Below are 25359 nucleotides of genomic sequence, written 5' to 3'. Positions count from 1 at the left end.
GGGGTACATAGCTGAATCTCCTCGGGGAGTCAGTCAGTGGGTTGACCTAGCTTTGTGTATGAACCTCGAGGGGAGCGGAGGATTGAACCTGGCCTGGAGCAAGCAAGGCAGCGTTATTTTCTTACATTGGTTTTTCTCTTCGCTCTGAGCAAGAAAACTTTTGAACCCCCATTGCAATGTCTGTGTTGATCAAGCCCTTTGAATGTTACGTGTAATAGGCTACCCAAACAACTCAACCCCAAATTTGGGTTGTCATGGGCAACCCAAATTTTCTAAGAATAAAAAATTCTTAGAGAAACGGGCCTGGGAAGGGTCGGAAACTCCCCACAGCGCCATCTCGTGGCATTTCAGCAGAAATGCCATAGCCCGACTTTCCCAGGAGTAAGATTTCCATCCCTTTGTTTGCTTCAATGTTAAGTATAGGGTCATTAAGGATCAAGCAGGCAGCCTAGGGCCATGGATCGAATATTGAGTCAGGAAGGCGCTTGTCCTGTATGAGGTAATCCAGGTTCCATCCCTGCACCCCATATGTCCCCCCCCCCCAGCACCATCAGGAGTGATTCCTGAATGCAGAGGCAGGGATGATCCCGAATATCGCTGGGTGTGGTCCAGAAACACAAACAAACAAAAGCCTTTCATGGAGGATTCCTTCACGCCAAAGTTGGGGATGCCGAGCTGAGTCTTGCTTCCACCACCTTCCTCCACGGAAGACCGTGAAGTTGTGTTGATAACCTGGACAGGAACCGTTAGCAAAAGGGGGCTTAGAGGGAGAGATTCTACTGCGGGCAAAGCAGTTGCCATGCTGCTGGGTTCAATCCCGATGCCCGGGTCGCCCCATATGAAGCAAGCGCCCTGGATGCTCGTCTACCGCTGCACGGCCTGAGGTGGCCTGCTGGATCCTAGTGACACACAGGGTAACATGAAAGCGAACCAAAGGGCTGGAAATCTTTAGGCAGGAAAGTCGGGCCAAGACTCTTCCGCCAATGCACCACGACAGGGCGCTGTGTGGCGGCTCCGTCCCTCCTCCTGGAATGTATCTGTAAGAAAGATTCATTCCTGATCCTGATCAGCCTCTATCACCCGCTATAGCTCCCCAGGACCCTCAGAATTTCTGCAGGGAAAAATTATTTCTGTACAGAGGAGCTGTATCCACAGCCCCCAGAGCTGACTGGCCAAGCTAGTGTCTCTGGCTTATTTTAGGGTGTGTGCTGTGCACAGCCGCAAACTTTTACAGGGCAGCCCAACATGACCCTATATGGTGCCTGAGATGGAACCCAGGGGGAGAACAGAAGACAACTGTGCTTTCCCACAGTACCATGTCTTCAATCCGACCCGTTCTTAAAGGTCTCTAGCCCCTGCATCCCACACGTCAGCTCCCCACATTTTTGACCGTGTATCTTCCTCCCTCCCTAAGAGATCTTTGGGGTTCACATACAAATCCCAAGTGCTCTGATCTCCATAAGGAGAATGGCAGAGGCCAGATTCAACTCCAACATCTCCAAAGTTTGGGGTGATGGTACCTACTGTCAGAGGAACTTGGGGTCGGTTAGGAAGAACTTTTATTTAAAATTGTAATAATGAGCCTCGGCAGCCAATCTCCTTCCCTGGAAATTCTAAATACAACAAATCTGCTGAGGATTTGTTTTCTTTTTGGGTCACATCCAGCTATGTACAGGGGTTACTCCTGGCACTGCATTCAGTAGTTACTTCTGGTGATGCACAGGGGAACATATGGGCTGCCGGGAATTGAACCCGGGTCAACCAGGTGCAAGGCAAACGTCCTAACCGCTGTGCCATCGCTCCAGCCCCACTGCTGAGGATTTTTAATTTTTATGAGGGTTTGGTGTGGGCCCACGAGGTTCTGGGGACCAGTAGAAATGCCTAGGATTGAACCTCATCTGTCACAAGGAAGGCAAATTTTCACTTTTTAAAAATTTAAATTAAAATGTTATGTTCTCTCTCTGAGCAAGGCAAGTTCTAACCCCTCTCTGTTTATTCTCTGGCTGAACTACTTAATGAAAGTTTCCTGTAATTGTGCACCCACAACCTGACACCCCAAATTTCTGACGGTGTCCTCCTCCCATTCTGTGAGAATGAGGGATGTGGAAGCAAGATTCATCTTGGTACCCCACTAAGGTTTAATCCAAAGGAATCTGACGGCATTAGATTGCAGATGTTCTGATTTCTTTCCTCTTTTTATTTTTTGTATTTTTTCATTATTGGGCTGGAGCGATAACACAGGGGTAGGGCGTTTGCCTTGCACGCAGCCAACATGGCCCACCTGAGTTCGATTCCTCCACCCCTCTTGGAGAGCCCGGCAAGCTACTGAGAGTATATCGCCCGCACGACAGAGCCTGGCAAGCTACCCGTGATGTATTCGATATGCCAAACACAGTAACAACAAAGTCTCCAATGGAGACATTACTGGGCCCACTCGAGCAAATCGATGAACAATGGAAGGACAGTGACAGTGACATTTTTTCATCATGATTATTATTATTATTTTGCTTTTTAGGTCACACCCGGCTATACTCAGGGGTTACTCCTGGCTTTGCACTCAGGGATCACTCCTGGCGGTGTTTGGGGGACCATATGGGATGCTGGCAATCTAACTCAGGTCGGCCATGTGCAAAGCAAACGCCCTACCCGCTGTGGTATTGCTCCAGCCCCTCCTTTTTTATTTTTTGGGGGTCACAGCTGACGATGCTCAGGGATGACTACTGGCTATGGACTCAGGAATCACGACTTGCATAATTGGGGGACCATATGGGATACCAGAGAAGGTACCCAAGTCTGGAGAATGCAATACAAGTGCCCTAAGGGTTTTGCAACTGCTGCACGCCCCAGGCTGCATGCTTAATCCTTAATTACCCCACACCTGAAGCAAATGCAAGGGTGGAAATTTCTTACAGAATTGGGCCTAGGGAGGGACGGAAACGCCCCCACAGCGCCATCTCGTGGCGTTTAAGCGGAACTCCCGTTGCCCGAGTTCCCCACCCTTAAGATTTCCAGCTCTCGGATTGGCTTCAATGCTGGGGGTCATTAAGAACCAAGCACGTAGCCTGGGACCATAGTGGGGTAACAGTGGGTAAGGTCTTGCATCAGTTTGGAACTCTGGACCCCATATAGACCCCAGCAACTGACAGGGATATTTAACAATGGGCAGGACCAACCCCTGAGCATTACTGTGTGGAACCCCCCCAAACAGATGCTTGCCGCCCTCCAGAGCCTCCCCCCCCCACACAAACACACTGACTCCGCAAGAGTCTCTGGCTTCTTAATTAGGTGTTCAGAATTTGCTGTTCCTAGTGGGGTTTGAAGCAACATAAAGAAACATGATCTTTGTCCCTTCCCCACCCACCATACTGACTCTCTGGGCAAGTGACACTGGGTTCTTTATTGGGGAGGGTGGTCGGTGGCCACAGCAGACCTTCTGCGGGCACTCGGGGACCCTACATAATGCTGGGAATTGACCTGTGTTGGGCACAAAGCATTGCCTACCCCCCCATCTTCTATCTCGAAGAACCCCATCTGAAAGGTTTCTTCTCTTGGTCACCCACATACCTCATCACCCTACATTTCAATAAAAGTCATTTCTCTGTTCTATGTGTAGCTGGTGAGGTCGAAGCAAGATTCAGCTCGTTGTTACTCCGGGCCTGAGGTGAAGGAATCCGCTGACAAACAAACTGGGGGCCACACACAGCAATGTTCTGGGGTGATTCCTGGCTATTCTTTCCTTAATTACTCCTGTAGGTGTTCAGGGAACTATAGGGGGTGCCTGGGTTCAGACTCGGTTTAACTGCTGCAAAGGAAGCGCTTTACTACCCACTTTCCTCCTGCTCTATTGCCTGAGGCTTGATCCTTAATCACTGAAGCAAAGCCCAACTCTGGAAAACTTCCCTGTAAACCCAGGACGAGACACTTCCTCTCCATCGCCACAAGACGGCGCTATGGAGCATGTTTGTCCCTGCCCAGGGTCCTTTCTCTCAGGAATGTCCACCCCTGGCCCCGCCCTGTTCCAGAACCTACTGAAACTTCCCAGGACTCTCCAAGTTCTCTTCAGAGAGACCCCTGATCCTTGTCCCACTCTGCAGCCCCCAACACTGCCACACCAGTGCCCTGGATTTATTTGGGGGTGGTCACAGCAGGACTAAATGTGTGGGGAGTGCAAGGCTTTCTATGGTGTGGAAGATGGAACCCAGGTTGGCCAAGGCAAGCCAAGAGATTTCTCAGAGTTCTGTCTCCTTTTCCTGACCCTTTATCCCATCACGGTCATCCTCACACATCTTTCCCCTCCATATATTTTTTTGCTTTTTGTGGTCAAAGCCTTAGATGGAGTTTACCACCCGCTTTGGGCTGCATTCCCAAGCAACCCGACTCCGGGAAGACCCGGACCCGGCGCGCCGGGGGCCACGACCGGCCTCACACCGTCCACGGGCTGGGCCTCGATCAGAAGGACTTGGGCCCCCCACGAGCGGCGCCGGGGGCGGTGGAAATGCGCCCGGCGGCGGCCGGTCGCCGGCCGGGGGGCGGTCCCCCGCCGACCCCACCCCCGGCCCCGCCCGCCCACCCCCGCACCCCGCCGCGGACGGCGAGGGGAGGGAGGACGGGTGGAGGGGTCGGGAGGAACGGGGAGCGGGAAAGATCCGCCGGACCGCCGGCACGGCCGGCCACGCGCCGCCGGGTTGAATCCTCCGGGCGGACTGCGCGGACCCCACCCGTTTACCTCTTAACGGTTTCACGCCCTCTTGAACTCTCTCTTCAAAGTTCTTTTCAACTTTCCCTTACGGTACTTGTTGACTATCGGTCTCGTGCCGGTATTTAGACCAAGACCATTCATGGTAACTCACAGTTCCAGAAGGCAGAATCTAAACGATGGACATGGGAGTCTCCCGGTGGACGATTCCACAACGAAATAGACCACATCATATTCAATCGACGGTTTTGCCTGACTGATGTCGCTGTTGTCCCAAAATTTCGAACGGGATCGGACCACCGTCTCCTTCGTGCAAAATTCTACTTCACAGAGCGGGGAGAAAGGGCTGCAAAGGTCAAAAAGAGAACTCCCAGAACGACCACCAACTGGGAACTCTTTGGTACTATTGCGGCAACATGGGAAGATGCCATTGTTGACAACATTGACGAGGAATACGATCGACTGGTTCAGCACCTCCATGAATGTGCGAGGAACGCCAAGAGAGAGATAGCCACAAAAAGTCGCCTATCTTCGAAAACTCTTGAGCTAATTCGCCAGCGTGGTTTGGCGCATGCCTCAGGCAACCGCAAGCTAACGTCCGAGCTTGCAAAGCAGTGCAGAGATGCGATCAAGGAAGACCTCAAAGAGAGAAGAGCAGAAGTACTGGTAGATGCGGCAGAAGCCGGGAAAAGTATTCGTAACGCCCGCCTGTCCTTCGCCAACTATAAGACCAAGATGACTGCCCTCCGACGTCCTGATGGATCCATCACATCCTCCAGAACGGCAATGGAGAAGATTATCCATGACTTCTACTCAAATCTCTTCGATAGCCATGTCCACTTGCCGACATACCAAATTCCACAGGATGGGTATGTCGTTCCCAACGTTCTCCCTTCCGAAATCCGACACGCCATTTCGTCAGTAAAGAAGCAAACAGCACCCGGCCCAGACAAGGTCAGACCTGAACACCTGAAGAACCTGCCGTCAGTACTCATCAATACACTGGCTCGGCTCTTCACTCGCTACCTGTCTGAATGCAAGGTTCCATCTCAATGGAAAACCAGCAGGACCGTACTACTGTTCAAGAAGGGAGACATCCATGACATTGGCAACTATCGCCCGATCTGCCTATTGTCTGTCATCTACAAGTTGTTCACTCGAGTCATCCTGAATAGGATTGGCAGAACACTAGATGAAGGACAACCATGTGAGCAAGCAGGGTTCCGCAAAGGATTCAGCACCATCGACCATATCCACACGATAACCAAACTCATTGAGGTTTCTCGGGAGTTCAAGATGCCGCTCTGCTTAACGTTCATTGATTTAAAGAAGGCCTTTGATTCTGTTGAGACGGAAGCGGTCATTGAAGCCCTAGCCAATCAGGGCATACAAGCCCAATACATCAGGATCCTCCGTGAGCTGTATTGCGGATTCACTACCAGGATCTCACCATTCTACAAAGAAGTGATCGTTGATGTCAAGAGAGGGGTGCGGCAGGGTGATACCATTTCACCAAAACTCTTCAGTGCCACCCTCGAGAACATCATGCGACGACTGGAATGGGAAGGAATGGGAGTGAAGATAGATGGTCGGCAACTACACCACCTCCGCTTTGCTGATGACATTGTTTTAATAACACCAAACATCAGCCAAGCGGCACAAATGCTGGCCGACTTTGACCGTGAGTGTGGAAAGGTAGGACTACAGCTGAATCTTACGAAGACAATGTTTATGAGAAACAGCCTTGTTCCTGACGCCCCATTCGCTCTCAATGGAACGACCATCTCCGAATGCAACAGCTATGTGTACCTAGGTCGAGAGGTCAACATGACAAATGACCTGGCACCCGAGCTGCGCAGGAGGAAGAGAGCGGCTTGGAACGCCTTCAAGAACGTCGAAGAAATAGCTAAGAGGACGAAGAACCTCCGGCTCCGGGCACATCTCTTTGATTCCACTGTTCTTCCTGCATTAACATATGCCTCAGAGACCTGGGCCCTACGCAAACAAGATGAGAACGCCATTCAGGTCTCCCAAAGAAGAATAGAAAGAGCTATGCTTGGAATATCACGTTTCACTCAAATGAGAGAACGAATCCGGAGTTCTGACATCCGTCGACGATCAAGGATCAGGGACGCTGTCTCATTTGCCAAGGTGTCGAAAATCAGATGGGCTGGTCACGTAATGAGATTTAAAGACGACCGTTGGACTAGAGCTGTTACTGATTGGATTCCACGGGATGTCAAGAGACCGCGTGGCCGCCCACCTACCAGATGGTCAGACTTCTTTGTCAAGGTCATGAACGATCGGTTTGAGGCCCTCCATGTTCCCGGAGCGAAGAGATGCCATTGGGCTACACTAGCACGCGACAGGGACAAATGGAGACGTTACTGGCGCCCGCTTGAGCAAATCGACGACTAACGGGAAGTTAAGTGATTAAGTGAAGTGATTTGTGGTCACACAGGATGTTGCACAGGGGTTACTCCTGGCTCGGTACTCAGGGATTACTTGTGGCGGTGCTCAGGGGACTATAGGGGATGCTGGGTATCAACCCCATGTCGACCACGTGCAAAGCACACACCCAACCTGCTGTGCATTTGGAAGGACCCCCAAATTCTCTTACTCCCTGCCAGAGTTCTGGGATTCCGTAGATTTGAGATGTTCAAAACATTGTGCTTGTGGCACTTTTGTAGCAGCCACAAAGTACACTTTCTGCACTCCCCACTCCCTTGGGCAAACAAAATAGGTTCCACTGAGCGATCCTGTTCTGACATTGTAAATTTTTATTAGTCATTCGATATGGAGCTGGAGTGATAGCACAGCGGTAGGGCATTTGCCTTGCACGCAGCCAACATGGCCGACCCGAGTTCGATTCCTCCACCCCTCTTGGAGAGCCCTGCAAGCTACCGAGTGTATCTTGCCCGCACGCCAGAGCCTGGCAAGCTACCCGTGATGTATTCGATATGCCAGACACAGTAACAATAAAGTCTCCAATGGAGACATTACTGGGCCTGCTCGAGCAAATCGATGAACAACGGGAGGACCGTGACCGTCACCATTCGGTATGAATTTTACCATGTTACCAAAGATCAGAGGGAAACAAGGTTTCCCCACATTCTTTACATACATAAAGTTTTGTTGTGTATGCCTTTTGATTCAAGCAGTATCTGAGGATGTAGTAAAGTGGCTGGAGATATAAATAAAGGTCTCCCCGCATTCTGTACATGTATGTGGTTTCTCCCCAGTGTGAATTCTCCTATGTACTGTAAGCTTTGACGATCAAGTAAAGGATTTCCCACATTCCTGACATATATTAGGCTTCTCTCCAGAATGAGTTTTCATATGCATAGTAAGGGCTGAGGATTGAGTGAAGGCATTACCAAACACCAACATTTATGTGGTTTCTCTCCACTCTGAATTTCCCTATGTGTAATGAGGAGTCGTCGGGTATGGAAGAGCTTTCCCACTGACCTCACATATAACAGGCTTTTCTCCAGTTTGTATTTTCTTGTGATTAAAAAAGGCTTGAGGGGCTGGAGCGATAGCACAGCGGGTAGGGCATTTGCCTTGCACACGGCCAACCCAGGTTCAATTCCCAGCATCCCATATGGTCCCCTGAGCACCGCCAAGAGTAATTCCTCAGTGCAGAGCCAGGAGTAACCCCTGTGCATCGCCAAGTGTGACCCCCCCCAAAAAAAAGCAATAAAAAAGGCTTGAGTAAGTAGCAAAGGGCTTCCCACTGTCCTTACATGCATATGGTTTCTCTCCGGTATTAATAGGTATGAGGATTGATGGAAGACCTTCCCACATTGTTGACACGTATATGGTTTCTTTCCTGTGTGGATGTTGACATGGTCACACAGGGGTGATGCTGGACTCAAAGTTTGTCCTTGCTGCTGACATTCCTGGGGATTCTCTCCACCTGTGTGGGTTTCTAACGAAACAAAAAGGTGTCGAGGACATGGGAAAGCTCCCCCACATTCCTTACACTTGAACGGGTTTGTACCATGGTGTTTTTGCTTATGAGAATGTCGGTGTGAAGGACTCTCTATAAATTGTGACCTCTCCCACTGTCCAGAGGCTTCTGCACTAGGGCGGTTTGTGTCCATGGACTGAGCTGAATAGTCTCTGAGTAGCTTTTCCCAGGGGAGAGCTTGGCATGCTCATGGGGCTGTCTGTCTTGGCATGTTCATGGGGCTGAAGAGACAACTGGTCACTCGACATTTTGTCACAGTGCGCATGATCAGACAACCCACCTAGGCTGGCTGCTTCCCTGAAGAACAGCAGAGAAGGCTTCCAATTAGTGTGCTGTACCTGAGAGTCTCCTTGTCCAGAAAGTTCTACAGCTGCAGGTTGGTTTCTAACATTTAACCCCCTCAATAGAAATTCTGACATGTGACCAGATTTTCCAAGCAACGACTAATGTTTCAATAAAACAGACAAACAAATGTGACCGATGCGGGGTCACATAGCTATATATATATTTTTTTCAACTCAATGAACAGACATAGTAAGTGGAAATAACTCCCTCTACAGAAAAATGGAGTACCAGTTTAGACTGAAAATAAAAGGGACCTGAAACTGGGTTTGGTTCCAGCTCAGTGTGGAGCCCAGGATACATGTGCAAAGGCAAAGATGTATCCCCATACACCAAGAGGGACACTGTGAAAAATCTCACCTCAAGCAGATTCCTCTCCAGCATCAATGAGTTTTTTCTTTCTTGTTCTGTTTACTTAGGTGGGGAGAGGATCACACCAAACATTACTCAAGGATTCCTGCTGCTGGGGCTCTGGGGGACATGTGGGGTGCTGGGATGGAGTCCAGGTTCCCTTCCTGGTGCAAAAAAGTGCCCTTCCTAATGCAAAATCAATAGTACTGCACCATCCTGTTCTTTTCAACACTCGCCACTTGTCTTTGCTGTCTATTAAATGTAAAATCACAGTATTTCCTCTGTATTAAGAAGAGATTTTGGAAGCTCAGAGCCGTAGTACAGGGGTAGGGTTTTTGTCTTGCACGCGGCCGATCTGGGTTCAATCCTGGATATCCCATATGGTCCCTCAAGCATCGCTAGGAGTAATTACTGAGTGGAGGGCCCAGAGTAACCACTGAGCATCGCTGGGTGTGACCCAAAAAGCAAAAAGATAAATAAATACAAAGAAGTTTTTTTTAGGTTTTAGAATTACTGATTTATGCAGCAACAGGTTTGGAACGAAAAGATACTGTGTTGCATGAAGTTAGGCAGAAAAAGAAACACAAACAAAATGATGTCACTCATCTGTGTAACAATGGATGCAGAAATTTACTGTAAAGGGTGGGTTTAAATCATCCCTGATTCCAGTGTTTAGAGACTGTCATAGTACACAGATCAGAGACATACCATCGAGGCTGGCTGCTTCCCTGGAGAACATCAGAGGAGGATTCCAATGATTTCTTGATTTCTTGAGTCTCCCTGTCAAAAAATGTCGAGCCCTGCAGGTTTGGTGTCTAACATTTCCACCCGGCAAATACAATTACCGACACGTGTATGGCTTTTCCTGGAATGACAAAATGTTTTTGCAAGAAGGACATGCAAAATTGACAGAAGTGTTGGCCATTAACGTGTGTCCATTTCTTTCTCAACTCAATGAAGAACACAGTAAGTGAAAATAATTCCTATACAGAAAATGGAAGGACCAGTTTCAAGCAAATAAAAATACACCAGAATCTGGATTACGTTGTAGCTCAGTATGGAGCTCGGGATGCATGTACGAAGGCAAGGCTGAATCCCCACAAATCTGAGAACACAGGGGCCATTGAAGACATCGAACCTAATTGAGTTAATGTCAGGATCAATGAGGTTTTTGGGGTTTTTTGTTTGTGTTTATTTGTTGGGGCAGTGTCACATGAAACAGTGCTCACACTAGTGGGACTGTGGGGCTGTGGGGACCATATTGGGTGCTGGGTATAGAACCTGGTTTCCATCCCTGGACAAAGCAGTGCACTTCCCACTACACTATTACTAGTTCTTTTCAACAATGTCCACCTGTGCTTACATTCTATAAGAGAAAAACTCAGTATCATTTTGGTATTTAAAAAACCAGAATGTCTTTAAACCTTGAAACTACTGATTTTAGCACCCAATGAGGCTAAGAGCCTATTACTCTTGGCATAAGGATGTGGATTTCCTCCCTGCGGTGTCAAGAGTCTGGAGATCTGCTGACAGCAAAGGATGCCAGGTGCCCCCATTCAAGCCACATGCTTGGTCCACTGAAAATCCCACCGACATAATAATATTTATTCTGAACATGCAAATCTTTCCAGCTCACTTGTAATCGATGATCCTGTTGTACTGGATCAAAATGTGGTGATACTGAATCCCAAAGTTGGGGTTTGAGTTCTGAACTCGAACAAAACAGAATGTAAGAGTTACTCAGTGGATAGTAGAATGAGGCCCAGCAGATAGAGGACATCTTGATAGTTCTCACAGTAAAAATAGGCCCAAAGAAAAGGGTAGATCTTTTAGGTGATCACTGTGAGTAGCTTGGTTACCAAACTAGCTTTTGGGTTTTGTATTTTGACCAAACCAGATAACGGGACCATATGGAATTCAGGGGATCAAAACTCGGTCAGTGGCCTAAAATGCAAGTGTGCTCCCTGCTGTACATGTCCTGACCCAAACTAATTTTGTTACGGACTCATTCATTTTTTAAAAACAAAGGCAAAAGTATGACTAAGAGGAATACGAGAGAACAGCACAGAGACCGTGTGCTTAGCTTGAGGCTCAGGTCTCAGATCCCTGAACACATCGTGTACAATTCCTGAGCGCATGGCCATTACTTATACCTGAGACCCACAAGGAGTCACGTGTGACTATGGCTGGGCGCAAAACCTAAACAATGATAAACTTCTTACTCAAAATTATATAATTATCCAAGGGCAGAGATACGCATGGTGTTAGAGAGGGCATTGGGGGTCTGGCTGCTCCAGAAAAGGGGACCTGGAGTTGCAGGCTGCACAGCCACCCTGCTGAGGCACATACAGGACGATCAAAGGCTGAGATTCCCATGGACTTTTCTACGTACCTGACAGATAAGGAAGATTAATGGCAAAGCCAGGAAATTAAAGCGCAGATCATTCCATGATGGAGAGTCCAGGGGGATGAAGGGCAGCATGCACTCGGCACAGATGCCTGGATCCAGGAGGTTGAGGCCACCCTGCGCCCTCCTGTCACTGCACTGGGGTATCTAGTCGCTCTCATTCCTGAGGATGGTGTGGCAGAGGGCGTGTCACCATCTCCTGCCTTTGTTTTTCCTGCAGATCAGCAGGAGGCTCCGTGGAAAGACCTGAGCCGTGAGCACCAGAGGAGCACAGCCAGCCCCACCCCCCCACCTGACCAGAAGTCCCTGCATTGGAACAAGAAATGTATTGAATTGCCAGACGCTTGTACACTGGCTCACAGACCCATCCACAGGGATACACTGCCAGATGCTCCTGCCTCTCCAGTGGACAGAGAAGTGGGTTGTGATCAGGATACCTGTTGGGACAGAAGGGCTAGTCTCAGCCTACAGGGGAGGAAACTGCAGCCCTGCCCGAGCCCTGGGAATCCACTATAGTCCCTACAGGAATGTCCGTAAGGCCAGGGACTAACTCTGAGGCCAGGAGGTCCCGTGCAGAGACGACCCCTGCAGGTGACAGTGACAATTGGTCCATTAGTGGCTCTGCTGTGGGGCCAGTCACAGGGAATTAGCGTGGACAAACCTTCAGCTGCCTTCTTGCAGAATGGTTGGGGACATGGGCCTGCGAGCTCTCGTCCAGGGAACAAGGTCATTTCTGGGCTCGGGTGAGCCCCAGGCAGTCCCATGTCTGACCTGTGGAACCTAGGCCATCCTGGACATGATTTACTGTAATCCCAAATCAGCACATGAGCCTCATCCAACACTTGCTCCTATTTTGCAGGAATAGCTCTGAAAACCATGTGAAGAGTGTCTTGTATCACAAAATTACCCAGATATCCAGGGTGTTTACTATGAACCATGATTTTACGTGTGTCTGACAACTGGAATTTCTCAAGTGAGTCTACTTTTAAACCATGAGTATTATATCTTGTAGATTGGTGTGGTAATACAGCAGGTAAAACATTCACCTTGCACTTGACTGAACCAGGTTCAATACACTAGCACATATATGGGCCCCTGACCCCTGCCAGAAGTGATCCCTGAGCGCAGAGGCAGGAATAAGCCACAGACAAAGCAGGGTGTTTACCAAAAATACTGCAACTTCAAAAGGTAACTCTAATGAAACGAAACAACAACAAATATTCAAGTGTGAATTCTGAGGCAACTTCCCAGGTTGCCTGATGTTAAGAATAGTGAGTCGGTAGGTCCCATGGTATGAGGCGTTTGGTGGTCCATCTCTCCAGAGAAACAAAGCACAGGGACCACAACAATTGATGGCCAGTGCACACATAATCACTTAATCACTTAATCCCCGTTATTCATCGATTTATTCGAGCGGGTGCCAGTAACGTCTCCATTCATCCCGGTTGCGTGCTAGCGTAGCCCAATGGTATCTGTTCATTCTAGGAACATGCAGAGCCTCAAACCGATCATTTAGGGTCTTGACGAAGTCTGACCATCTTGTAGGTGGGCGTCCACGTGATCTTTTGATGTCCCGTGGAATCCAATTAGTAATGGCTCTAGTCCAGCAGTTGTCTGTAAACCTCATTACATGTCCAGCCCATCTGATTTTTGATGTCTTGGCAAATGAGACAGCGTTCCTGATTCTTGAGCATTGACGAAGATCAGAACTCCGGATTCTATCTCTCATTTGAGTGAATCGTGATATTCCAAACATAGTTCTTTCGATTCCTCTTTGAGAGACCCGAATAGCGTTCTCATCCCGTTTTCGTAGGGTCCAGGTCTCTGAGGCATATGTTAATGCAGGAAGAACAGTGGAATCAAAGAGATGTGCTCGTAGCTGGAGGTTCTTTGTCCTTTTAGTTATTTCTTCAATGCTCTTGAAGGCATTCCAAGCTGCTCTCTTCCTCCTGCGCAACTCAGGTGCTAGGTCATTCATCATGTTGATTTCTCGACCTAGGTATATATAACTGTTGCATTCAGAGATGGTGGTTCCGTTGAGAGCGAATGGAGCATCAGGAACAAGGCCAGTGCACAGTAGACCTTTAATTCAGAACCTAATAGCATGCTTATAGAACATCTGAACATGCTTATATAAAGGTATCGGACCGCATGTATTGTGATTTACCATTTACAGAGGTCAAGATTTTCAACAGAGGCAATTCTTTCGGGGGTAAAGGTAAGGTAAAGGCCCTCCCATTGATCGTCGATTTGCTCGAGCGGGCCCTTTCGGGGGGGGGGATTAAATCAAGAAGACGTTCTGTCTGAGAAATTCATTCACTCAGGGGATATAAGATCTGTATTGCTTCGCTATTTCCCTGTTTGTACATATTAAAGAATTAAGTTAACTTCTTATTAATATGTGAAGTTATCTGAATACACACAGTAAGAAACATTTCAAAACTTACTTCTCTAGATTCAGGAACTATTGTTAAAAGATGACTGTGCTTTTTCCATAAATTCCACACGGAGTCCTTGGCCCTGTTACTCCATGGGGTCTGGTCTTTTAGGTCATGATGGCTTGGAAACAAGAACATGCTTGCTTTTTGATTTCTAGACTGTCCCATATTGAAGCCAAATTAGCTTTCATGCTTGCCACTGATCAAAGCAGAGATTCTCGGTGGGATCCAGTTTTCTGGGGTTAGAAAATATGGCAACTGAAGCCTGAGTCAAGTAATTATGACGGATACCCAGGAGTAAATATATTTTAAAGTAAATTAACCCTTAAATATTCAGCACTTCATATTAACTTTTTCCTTTCTGAAGCAAAGAACGGTGCTCTATAGTAATAGATCCTAGATTCTAGACTATATAGGTTAGAGGGGATAAAGAAATGCAAATAAATGACTACAGATACAAAGTCCAGAGTCACCAGAATGTTTGACTTTATGAGTTAAAGATAAACTCAGGGGATTGGGAGTGCTCATAAGAGTACTGTGACCTTCTCTGAGGGGAAGAAAAGTTGGCAATTTACTGATGAAGCCTAAAACACTTAGGGTTAATATCCAACACTCATGTGTAAAGACAAATTCTAGAGTGAAACATTTAAAGCAGGTCCTTAAGTCCCCTTTTCTGTCTTTTTCTATGCTGCAGAAATCCATATTTTCTCTTAAATACTAGTACTCTCTTCCATTGTTCCACACATCCTATGTGTGAGTATGTCTGAATGTGTGCATGTGTTTTAATTTTGGACCACAATTGGCAGTGCTCAGGGGTTACTGCAGCTCTGGGATCAGGGCTCAGTCCAAGTGGGGCTCAGGGAGTATGTGAAATACCAGACGTAGATCTAACCTGGGCTGGCCGCTTAAAGGCAAGCTCCCTGCTGGTTGTACTATTGCTCTGGCCCTTTCTAAGTTAATTATTTCCACCACATCAGGAGTGACCCTGAGCAAGGCTTCCCCAACAACACCACACACCCAAGAAATCAACTATTTCTCTTTAAAAATGACACATAATTTACCCCCATACTCACCACAACAGCTGGGGGTCATCTGGTCAGGAAGGGATTACATGTGTGGGGTGCTTTGCAACTGTACCTTAGGAAGCAGAAATTCTTGACCTAGAAAAAAAGACACAAAAGTTGGGACGAGAGACCATAAAGCAGGCAGGGCATTTGCCTTGCATGTTGCCAACCCAGATCAATCCCTGGCATTCCATGTGATCCCCGAGTACCATAAGCAGGAATTTCCAACTGTAGAGCCAAAAGTAAACCCTGCGCATCTCCAGATATGGTACACAAGCCCAACCAAAAAAATAATGAAGAGGCTGGAGCGATAGCAGAGTCAGCAAGGCATCTGCCTTGCATGCGGCCAAACCTCGTATAATTCCCAGGATCCCATGTGGTCCCATGAGCATCGCCAGGAGTAATTCCTGAGAGCAGACCCAGGAGTAACCCCTATGCATCACCGGTTGTGACCCAAAAGGCAAAAAAAAGAAAAGAAAAGAAAAGAAAAGAAAAAGTTTCACTTGCAAACCTCACCCACCCACAGGGATTGATCCACTGGGTGGCCTTTTCTTATCACAAGAGTCAATCAAAGCACAGAGGAGAACTGGGTTACTCGCTTCAGGGGGCTGGGGCCCTGCCCTTTGAAGTGAATCTGAAGGTTTTACCCTAGTGATGCCAGGGCCAAAGGCTCTGGAAAGAGTCAAGCACAGTCCAGCGCTGGCAGGTTTGAGAGTTCTAAGCCCCGCCCTGTGCAGGTCCCTCAGCCCCGCACTCACCCACCTCTGACCTTTCCTGAACCTGGAGGCGATCCTGGCTAAGGGGACCCTCCCGCCATCACTTGCTCACACATGTGAACCCTGCACCCTTGCACAGCCCCAATTCCACTGCCAAAAGCCTCTGGATCCTCCTAAAGCCTTTGCCATACCTCTGGAACTGCCTGGATATTAGGAATGAGTGAAAAACAAGCACAAAAGCACTTCCCAAGCTGGCCCAGATCTGCACTCACAGTGCAGGAGACTGGGAGGCCGCTAGTATCCTGCCACAAAATCGGCCTCCACAATCCCCCTGTCAAATGCGCCACCAATTTCTCCTCTACCCACTATACTAATGGTGGCCTGAGCCAGGCAACCACAACTATAATAGAAAGGATGCTGAAAGTACCAGTTCAGTGACATCACTTCCGCACCTGCCAGGATCCTTAAAGGGCCATGGTCCAGATGCAGAGAGACCCTCTGTGACCATCCAGGTGAATTGGTGCTTTAAGGGGTCTGGACTGGAAATAGTAGTGGAGAGGCAGCTGCTGGAGTGGTGGGTCACACAGTGTGGGGGCTTGGGGTAAGGACAAGAGCCCTGATCCCGTACTGGTTAGTCAACCATTGAAACAATGCTCTCACACACAGTGCATCAGGAAAAACACATGTGGGTTGATTCAAGGTCAAACAGGCAGGTGGTACAAGGTATCTGACATTGAGTTTCGTGAGGAAGTCATCAAGACAGGGTGAAAGCAGTGACTCTGAAGCCAGCCCTAGAGATGCAGAGAGAAACTGGCTGAGCACCAGTCAAGAGAGCTGGACAGATGCTGGGAAGGGAAAAAGCCTGGTAAGACCATCAGAGAGCACTATCCAGCCAACACACTACCTCTTGAAGACGCCTGACCAGTGGACTCTTGCCTACAAGAAAAGCCACAGGAGGCAGTTTCAGAAACACAATTTCAAATCCAGAGTATGGACAAGAGGGGTAGTACAGTGGGGTGGGCATTTGCCTTGTATGTGGTCTGGGTTCAATCTGGATTCAATCCTCAGAATTCCAAAGGGTCCCCTGAGCACCATCAAAGTGAAAATCCAGGAGTAAGCCCTGTGAACTGCCAGGTGTTTTACCACAAACATACATACATACATACATACATACATACATACATATATAATATATGGAGTATTTGTGTTATACATAATATATACCATATAAATTATATATATCAAAGTTATATATATCAAAGTTATATTTATGTATATACATGTACACATAAAAACCTAGAGTATATTCCAACTCTAAGAATGGAGGATAATAGGCAGCAAACCATTCCGGTCACTTTGGAGCCTTTTAGGACCTTTAAACTGATCTGAATCCTTTTCACGATGCTGGTGACTACAAGATTGATGGGACTGTGCTCATTCCAAATACAATGCTTATTCTTTTTCTCTGATATTATTGAATTGACAGTTGGAATACAGGAACTTAACGACCCTTGTGAGTAATCACAGGTAAATGGAAGGCCCTGCTGGGATGTGGAGAGCCTGGGGAGTGCTGGGATGTGGGGAACTGACCCATATACCCAACATTTATCAGACATTTGAATCAAATGTTTCCATCCTTTTAAACTTCTTTCTACATACAGTGAATTTCATTTAAACTGTTTCCAGTAGGGGCCAAAGAGATAGGACAGCAGGGAGGACATTTCTCTTGCATTACCTTTAAGAGAGTCCCAGAGCACCACCAGGAGTAATCCCTGAGTATTTCTGGGTGTGACCCAAAAAGATGACGCAGGCCCAGAACTGCAAACAGAGAAGCGAGTGAATGCGGGACTGTGTGACCGAGCAGGCACGGCTCTCCAGAGCAGAAAGGACAAATAGGGGAAACACATGTTCTGGGATCTGAGTCACCGTAGTTGACAGGGCGAAAACGGGGCCAGAAAACCCGGGGGACCTGTGACGTGCATCAGGTGGGAATCCAGAGCACAGAGAAAAGAAGGCCTGGTCACCTCCACTGTGGCACAAAAATAAACAGGAAAGAAAATAAAGCAGCAGGATGGAGTAATAGAACAGAAGGTCGGGCTGTGAACCCAATCTTCCCATATGGTCCCCCAAGCACTGCCAGATGCAGTGGCAGAGTGCAGGGCCAAGAATAATCCCCAGAATCACTGGGTATAGGCGTCCAAACAAAATACCCAGGCACAAGCCTTCAACCCCCAGCATCCAATATGGTCCCTGAGACATGTCAGGAGTCATCCTTGAGCACTAATGTATGAGTACTCTTTAAGCTGGGTGTGGTTCAAAAGCCAAAAACAACAAAACTGAAACAAACATTGCCTCATACAGAAAGAGTCAGGCCCTCTGACAAGAAGACACAATGCAGGATCCTTCCTGGAACAACTCAGAGACATTAGGCCGAAGAAGACTGAGCGCTCCTGTCACTGCATCACCTTATCTTGTCACTCTCCTCCTACCTAGGGATGGGGTGTCCGATGGCATGTCACCATCTTCTCCTGCCTCTGATTTTCCTGAGGATCAGAGACCTGGAGGAAGAGTCAGAGCAGTCAGCACTGGAGAGGAGCACAACCCCCAGCCAGGACCAGCCACACCGTCGGGCACTGGCTCACAGACCCACCAGGGGGAAACTGCTTAATGCTCCTGTCTCCCCAGGGGAGGCAAAATGGGTTGGCATCTGTGCTGCCTTTCGCAACACAAGCTCTGGGCTTGGTAAGAAGAGAGAAAACTCAGTCCTGCCTTGGCCTGAGGACTCCTCTCTTGGTCCTACAGAAGGCTCTCACAGGCACAGCCAGGCACTGACTCGAAGGCCAGATCATGTGCATCAGCGACCCCTGCAGGCTGGCAGCAGGGCTGCCCCCCACAACCATGGCCCAGAATGTGACTGTATCACACCACAGCCCTTCTCCTCTTAAAAAAACCCACTTTCTCCCCATGCCCCCCTACCCTGCGTCTGGGACCATTGGTGGTGGATAATGGGCACTAGTGGAGAGATGGGTACTCAATCATTGTATGACTGAAATGCATTCAGGAAAGTTAGTAAGTCTGTAATTGTACCTCTAATAAAAAAATAAAAAATAAATAAAATAAATTAAAAAAAAACAATTTCTGCACACACACACACACACATACACACACACCCTTTACCGCCAGTACTTACCTCAATGGACAGTATCTAGACAGGGCTTTACAACTTGATGTGAAGAAGCAGAAATTCCTGTTCCAACACACAGTAAAACTAGTAAGATGCTTGTCTTGTTGACACCAGTCAATCCTCCGCATCCCTATGCATCTGTAGTGGCCCTCAGAGCACTCCAGAAAAAAATACTTGAGTCAGGGGCCAGAGTAAGCTCTCAGGGTATCCTCGGGCATGCAGAGCCCCCCATTCCCCACACCAAAAATAGCCCCAAAAGGAAATTAAAACCCCAGTCACCTATGATCTACTGCTCCGGATGGCCCGTCATACAAGGGAAGCCATTGAAAAAACCGGACGGTAACAGGGTCTCTTGGCATTGCAGGAGCTGTGACTCTGCCCGAAGTGAATCTGGAGATTTTACAGCAGCGAGACAGGGGCCAAGGTCCTGATGTAGGTCAGCTGGAGGTCAGGATGGCCAAGCCCATGCCCTCGGCAGGTCCCTCGCCCCCAAGGCCCACAGCCCCTGCACTCAGCCCCGTATCCACCCGCCGCTGCTCCATTGCAGAGCTGGAGGCAATTGTGGTCGTAGGAGTCCCCCAGGATCACTCACTCACATCCTCCTCCCTTGACCCTGTCAAAGATCCACTGCGCCTCAGGAATCGCCTGATATCAGGGAACAAGTGAAAACCAAGTGGAAAAGTGCCCCCCAAGCTGCCGAGGACCCGCAGCTCAGTGTGGACACCAGGGGAACCACCAGGTGCTCACAGGCGATCACCCCTGTTCTGCCACAAAGTCGGCCTTCAGAGTCCCACTTCCTCACAGGGGCCCTACACTGTCCTTTACCCACGTGAACAATAACACTGACACAAATTCCAGGAATAGAAGCACCAGGAAAGGCCTCCTGTGATGTCACTTCTGTTGCCGCAAGCAGCCTTAAAGAGCCAGACTCCAGATGTGGAGAGAACCATTATGCCTACCCAGGTGAATCTGTAGCACCAGGGGGATGGGCTCACATAAAGGGGTGGAGAGGCAGGTGCTGTACTGGCCAGTCACACAGTGGAGGTCTAGCGAGGGGTAAGAAGTCCCCTGGTCTCGTACTGGGCAAACAATGAGCCAATGCTCTCACACACAGTCCATCAGGAAAATCGCAAAGGGGGTTCATTCAAAGTAAAAGAGGAGATAGCGAGCAGGTGGGCCACCGGACAATGAGTTTCTCCAGAAAATCATCAGTCAAAGTAGGATAAAAGCAGTGACTCTAAGCCAGCACAAGAGCAGAGAGGAACTGGCCTGGCAGCAGCCCAGAGAGCTGGAAAGACGCTGGAACATCAGCAAAGGCTCATAGAGAACATCAGAGAACACTGTCCAGTTAACGCTCTATGATTGCCAAGACGCGAGCAGTGAACACTCATCTACAAGGAAAACCCAGGAGGCAGTTTCTGAACCCTAAGTGGGGCTGCAGAGATAACACAGTGAGTAGGGCATTTGCTTGCGTGCCGCCTACCTGGGTTCGATTGCCAGCATCCCATATGGTCCCTGAGCACCACCATGAGTAATTTCTGAGTGCAGAGTCAGGAGTTACCTCTGTGCATCGCTGAATGTGACCCAAAAAGCCAAAAAAAAAAAAAGTAGACCCTGAGCATCTCTGGATGTGGTACACAAGCCAAACCAAAAGAATGATACTGAAAAGGTTTCATTTGCAAACCCCAGCCTCCTGAAGGGATCGAACCAACATGTGGCCCTGCCATATCATGACAGTTCAAAGGACATGAGGACAACTGGGTCTGCTACTACAGAGGGGCCGGGGCCCTGCCCTTTGAAGTGAATCTGAAGGTTCTACATGAGTGATGCCAGGGCCAAATGCTCCGGAACAGAGCAGAGCAAAGTCCCATGCTGGGAGGGTTGAGACAGCGAAGCCCTTCCCTCTGCAGGTCCCGCAGGAACCGAACTCAGCCCCTGCGCTCAGCCCCATGCCCACCTGCTGCTGACCATTCATGGAGCTGGAAGTAATGGTGGCCAAAGGGGACCTCCATGATCACCCACGCATACGCCACAACCCCTCTACCCCCTAAAGCCTCTGTGTTCCCCTAAAGCATTCCTCATGCCTCAGGAAATGACTGATATCAGAAATGAGACAAAAACAAGCACAAAAGGGCCCTCCCAAGTTGGAGCAGCCCCAGCAATCACAGTGCTGAGAACGGGAGGCACTGTGTGTTCGTGGACCGCCATTTGCGTCCTGACAAAAAATAGGTCTTCACCGTCCACCTTCCACGAAGCCGCCATTTCCTCCTCTACCATGAGACCAATAGCGGCCTGAGTCATGCAACACGATGGAAATAGAAAAAAATATCTGAAGGACCCCAGCCTGGGATGCCACTTCCACATCTGTTGGGAACCTGAGACTTAAAGGGCCCTGGTCCAGATGCAGAGACCTTTTTTGCCCACCCAGATGAATCTGTGCTTCAAGGGGGATGGACGGAACAAAGGTGCGGAGAAGCAGCTGTGGAGAGTGGTGGGTCACACAGTGGGGGGCTGTGGGTACGGAGACCCCTGATCCTGTCCTGGTCAGTCAAACAATGACCCAATGCTCCCACACAAAGTCCATCAGAAAAAATGCAGCTGGGTTGATTCAAGGTAAAACAGGAAGGTTGGTACTATTCACCGGGTGCTGAGTTTCTTGGGAAAGTAATAAAGATGATGTGAAAGCAGTGACTGCAAAGCCAGCCCTGGAGCTGCAGAGAGGAACTGGCCTAGCAGCAGCCCAGAGAGCTGGACAGACACTGGAACAGGAGCAGAGGTTGGTAAGAACATCAGAGAGCACGGTCTGGTCAACGCACTACCCCTTGGAAACACCAAACCAGTGCACTCTTCCCTAAAAAGAAAACAGTTTCAGAAGCACAATTTTAAATCCAGAGTATGGGGCAAGAGTGTAGTACAGTGGCTTTGTCACTTGTGGTGCTTGCCTTGCATGTGGTTGATCTGGGTTCAACTCTCAGAATTCCAAATGGTCCCGAGCACCATCAAAGTGCAAAGCCAGGAGCAGGCCCTGAACACTGCCCGGTTGCACCAACAACATCATATATTCTGACCCTAAAAATGGACGCTAATTGGCAGCAAGCCATATTGGTCACCTTGGAGCGTTTTTTGTCCTGTAAGAGATCTGAATCCTTTTTATCATTCTGGGAGTTTGCTAATTCTAAATACAACACTTGGAGGTCACGAGTTGCTCCCCACGAGTGGGTCTCCGGCATGGCCATGGCTCCAGAAGCACAAGGACTTAATGCAGAGCCTGGCAGCTTGCAGCAGAAAAGTGAATGGACTATTTGTTAAGCCATGCCACCATGCCAGCCCAGAGGGGAAGGGGTGTTGCTCCCTTCCACCTTTTTCCCTCTGGAAAGAAAGATGGCAGCTGCTCCGAAGCTTTATGGAAAGCCAGGTATGAGCTGGTTGTGATGGGACAACTGAAACCTCATGGGAAGGGGGGCATTCCCAGCTCGTTCTTCACGCCCTACCGAGGTCAGGAGTCCTCCCCCCCCACGAGCGGCTCTCTGCCACAGCCATAGCTCCAGAGCACAGAAACCAATCTCATAATTATCTGACTCTCAGCAGAAATACTTCCAGGCTTAATAAGTAAAATACCAGAAATCCAAAATTGTGCGGCCACAAAACATCATTTAATTCTTGTGACCAGCTGTAGAAAACAAATTATCTCACAATGCCTTTTCAGCATGTCTGATTTGGGGATGTAAACTCTAAATAATAATGATGAATCTTTTGTCAAAACAATGAATCTAATCAAAGTAGATAAAGTGTTAACTAGAATTCATCTGCCTCACGGGCATTGGGAGGGTTGGGAGGGCGGTTATTGGGGTTCTTCATGGTGAAAAATTATTGGTAAAGGGAAATGTGTTTGATATTTGCATGACTGAGGATTAAACCTGAAAGCTTTGCAACTTTCCCAACAGTGATTCAATAAATAAAAATAAATAAATAAATAAATACAACACAACACAACACTTACCTTTTGGAGCGATAACACAGCGGTAGGGCGTTTGCCTTGCACGCAGCCAACATGGCTGACAAGCTACCGAGAGTATTTCACCCGCACGGCAGATCCTGGCAAGCTCCCCATGACGTATTCGATATGCCAGACACAGTAACAACAAAGTCTCCAATGGAGACGTTACTGGGCCCGCTCGAGCAAATCGATGATCAATGGGAGGGCCTTTACTTTACTATTATTGAACTCATGGGGAACATGACCAACTTTGTGAAAAATCAGAGGTAAACAGAACGGTCTGCAGGGCTGTGGAGAGCTGACCCATATTCCTGGCACTTGTCAGACATTTGATTCAAGAGGCCCCTTCCATCCTTTTATATGTCTTCCTACACACTGTAAAGTTCATTTAAACTGTTTCCAATAGGGGCCAAAGAGTAGGTACAACAGACAGGAAATTTGCCTTGCACCAGGTTTAACAGGGTTCCCGGAGCACCACCAGGAGTAATCCCTGAGTATTTCAGGGTATGACTCAAAAAGATGGGAAAAATAAAGTTACAAGCGGCCAACATGGCCGACCCGAGTTCGATTCTTCCACCCCTCTCGGAGAGCCTGGGAAGCTACCGAGAGTATTTGATATGCCAAACACAGTAACAACAAAGTCTCCAATGGAGACGTTATTGGGCCCGCTCGAGCAAATCGACGAACAATGGGAGGGCCTTTACCTTTTACCTTTTAAAATTTAAAAAACAAACTGTCTTCATGGCACTCCGCTAAAGAACCTTGCCTGAGTCATTTAACTAAGATAAAACTTTCAAAATTATTTATCCTTTATACTGACACAAAACTAACCAGTACCTGAACACATGGGAGGCAGAGATGGCATGGGGGAAGGAGCTGGTCACACAGCCCACCTGGATTCCAACCACTGTACCCCATAATGATCCTCAGTCCCCCAGGTATGGGTGACTGAGCTGAGAGCAAGGAGTAGGACTCAACTGGTTGTGTCTCCGAAAAGCAGGAATCAGAACGCCCCGAAGAATGAAAGTGTGGCTCTTTCTCTGCCATAATCCCCCAAACCCAGGGCCTCAAAACCAAATCACAGGGACTTGAGCAATAGTCCAGAGGGGAGGGCTTTTGTCTTGCATGGGGCAACCAGTTTCAATCCCTGACATTCCTAATGGTCCTCAGGCACTGCCAGGAGTAATTACTGATTGTGGAGGCAGAAGTAACCCCTGAGGACCACTGAGTGGGAACCAAAAAGCAAAAAAAAAAGTCAAACCAGAGTCACAACAAAGAATAAGACAATGGTGAGCCTTGACAGCCCTGAGAGAAGAGATTTTTTTTTGCCTTTTTATTCACATTTTTTAAAGATTTTTATTAGTGAGAAACCATGAGGTACAGCTGTAGACTTAAAAATTTTCATGCTTCGGTTTCAATTATACAATGATCAAATACCCATCCCTCAACCAGTACCCATTTCCCACCACCACGGACCCCAGTATCCCTCCGAACCCCCATGCCCTCATCCCACCCTGTCTCTGTGGTAGGGCATTTCCCTTTGTTCTCTCTCTCCTTTTGGGTGTTGGGGTTTGCAAAAGAGGCACTGAGTGGTAATCATGTCTGGTCTATATCATACTTTCAGCATGCTTCCCCCATCCTGGGAGGATCCTCCAAACACCCTTTATTTGGTGCTCCCTTTCTAACTGAGCTGCCTTTTCCCCTAGCATGTGTGGCTGGCCTCCAAGCTATGCAGCAAAATCCTGGTACTAATCTCGGCCACTCTCGACCTTGACAGCCCTGAGCAAAGGGGATTTTTTTTGCATTTTTATTCACATTCCTCTTAGTTTTCACCAGAAAAATCTAAAAAGTACATATTAACATATACATCAAGTTCAAATTCAGGGACACTGGCATAGACTTTCCCTTATAGACTAACATCACAGAAAGTTTGTTACACACTACCAGGATTATTTCCTTCCTGGCTGCACTTTTGTAGCACAGCATCCCATGGTCCAAACAGAATAGACTTTACCAAAATGTTCTATTTATAAATTTTATATTTCCTAAGACGAGAAAGAAACAGAAAGGCTTTTCAACATTCTTGACATATAAAATATTTCACTCCAGCGTGAACTGCCCTATGTACAGTAAGGCTTGAGGGTCGACGAAAGGCCTTCCCACATTCCTTACAAGCAATAGGTTTCTCTCC

The sequence above is a fragment of the Sorex fumeus genome, unplaced genomic scaffold (genome assembly GCF_029834395.1).
Source record: "Sorex fumeus unplaced genomic scaffold, SorFum_2.1 ptg000246l, whole genome shotgun sequence".
Taxonomy (NCBI): domain Eukaryota; kingdom Metazoa; phylum Chordata; class Mammalia; order Eulipotyphla; family Soricidae; genus Sorex; species Sorex fumeus.
The sequence above is the reverse complement of the archived record's forward strand: the minus strand, read 5'-3'. Positions refer to the sequence as shown.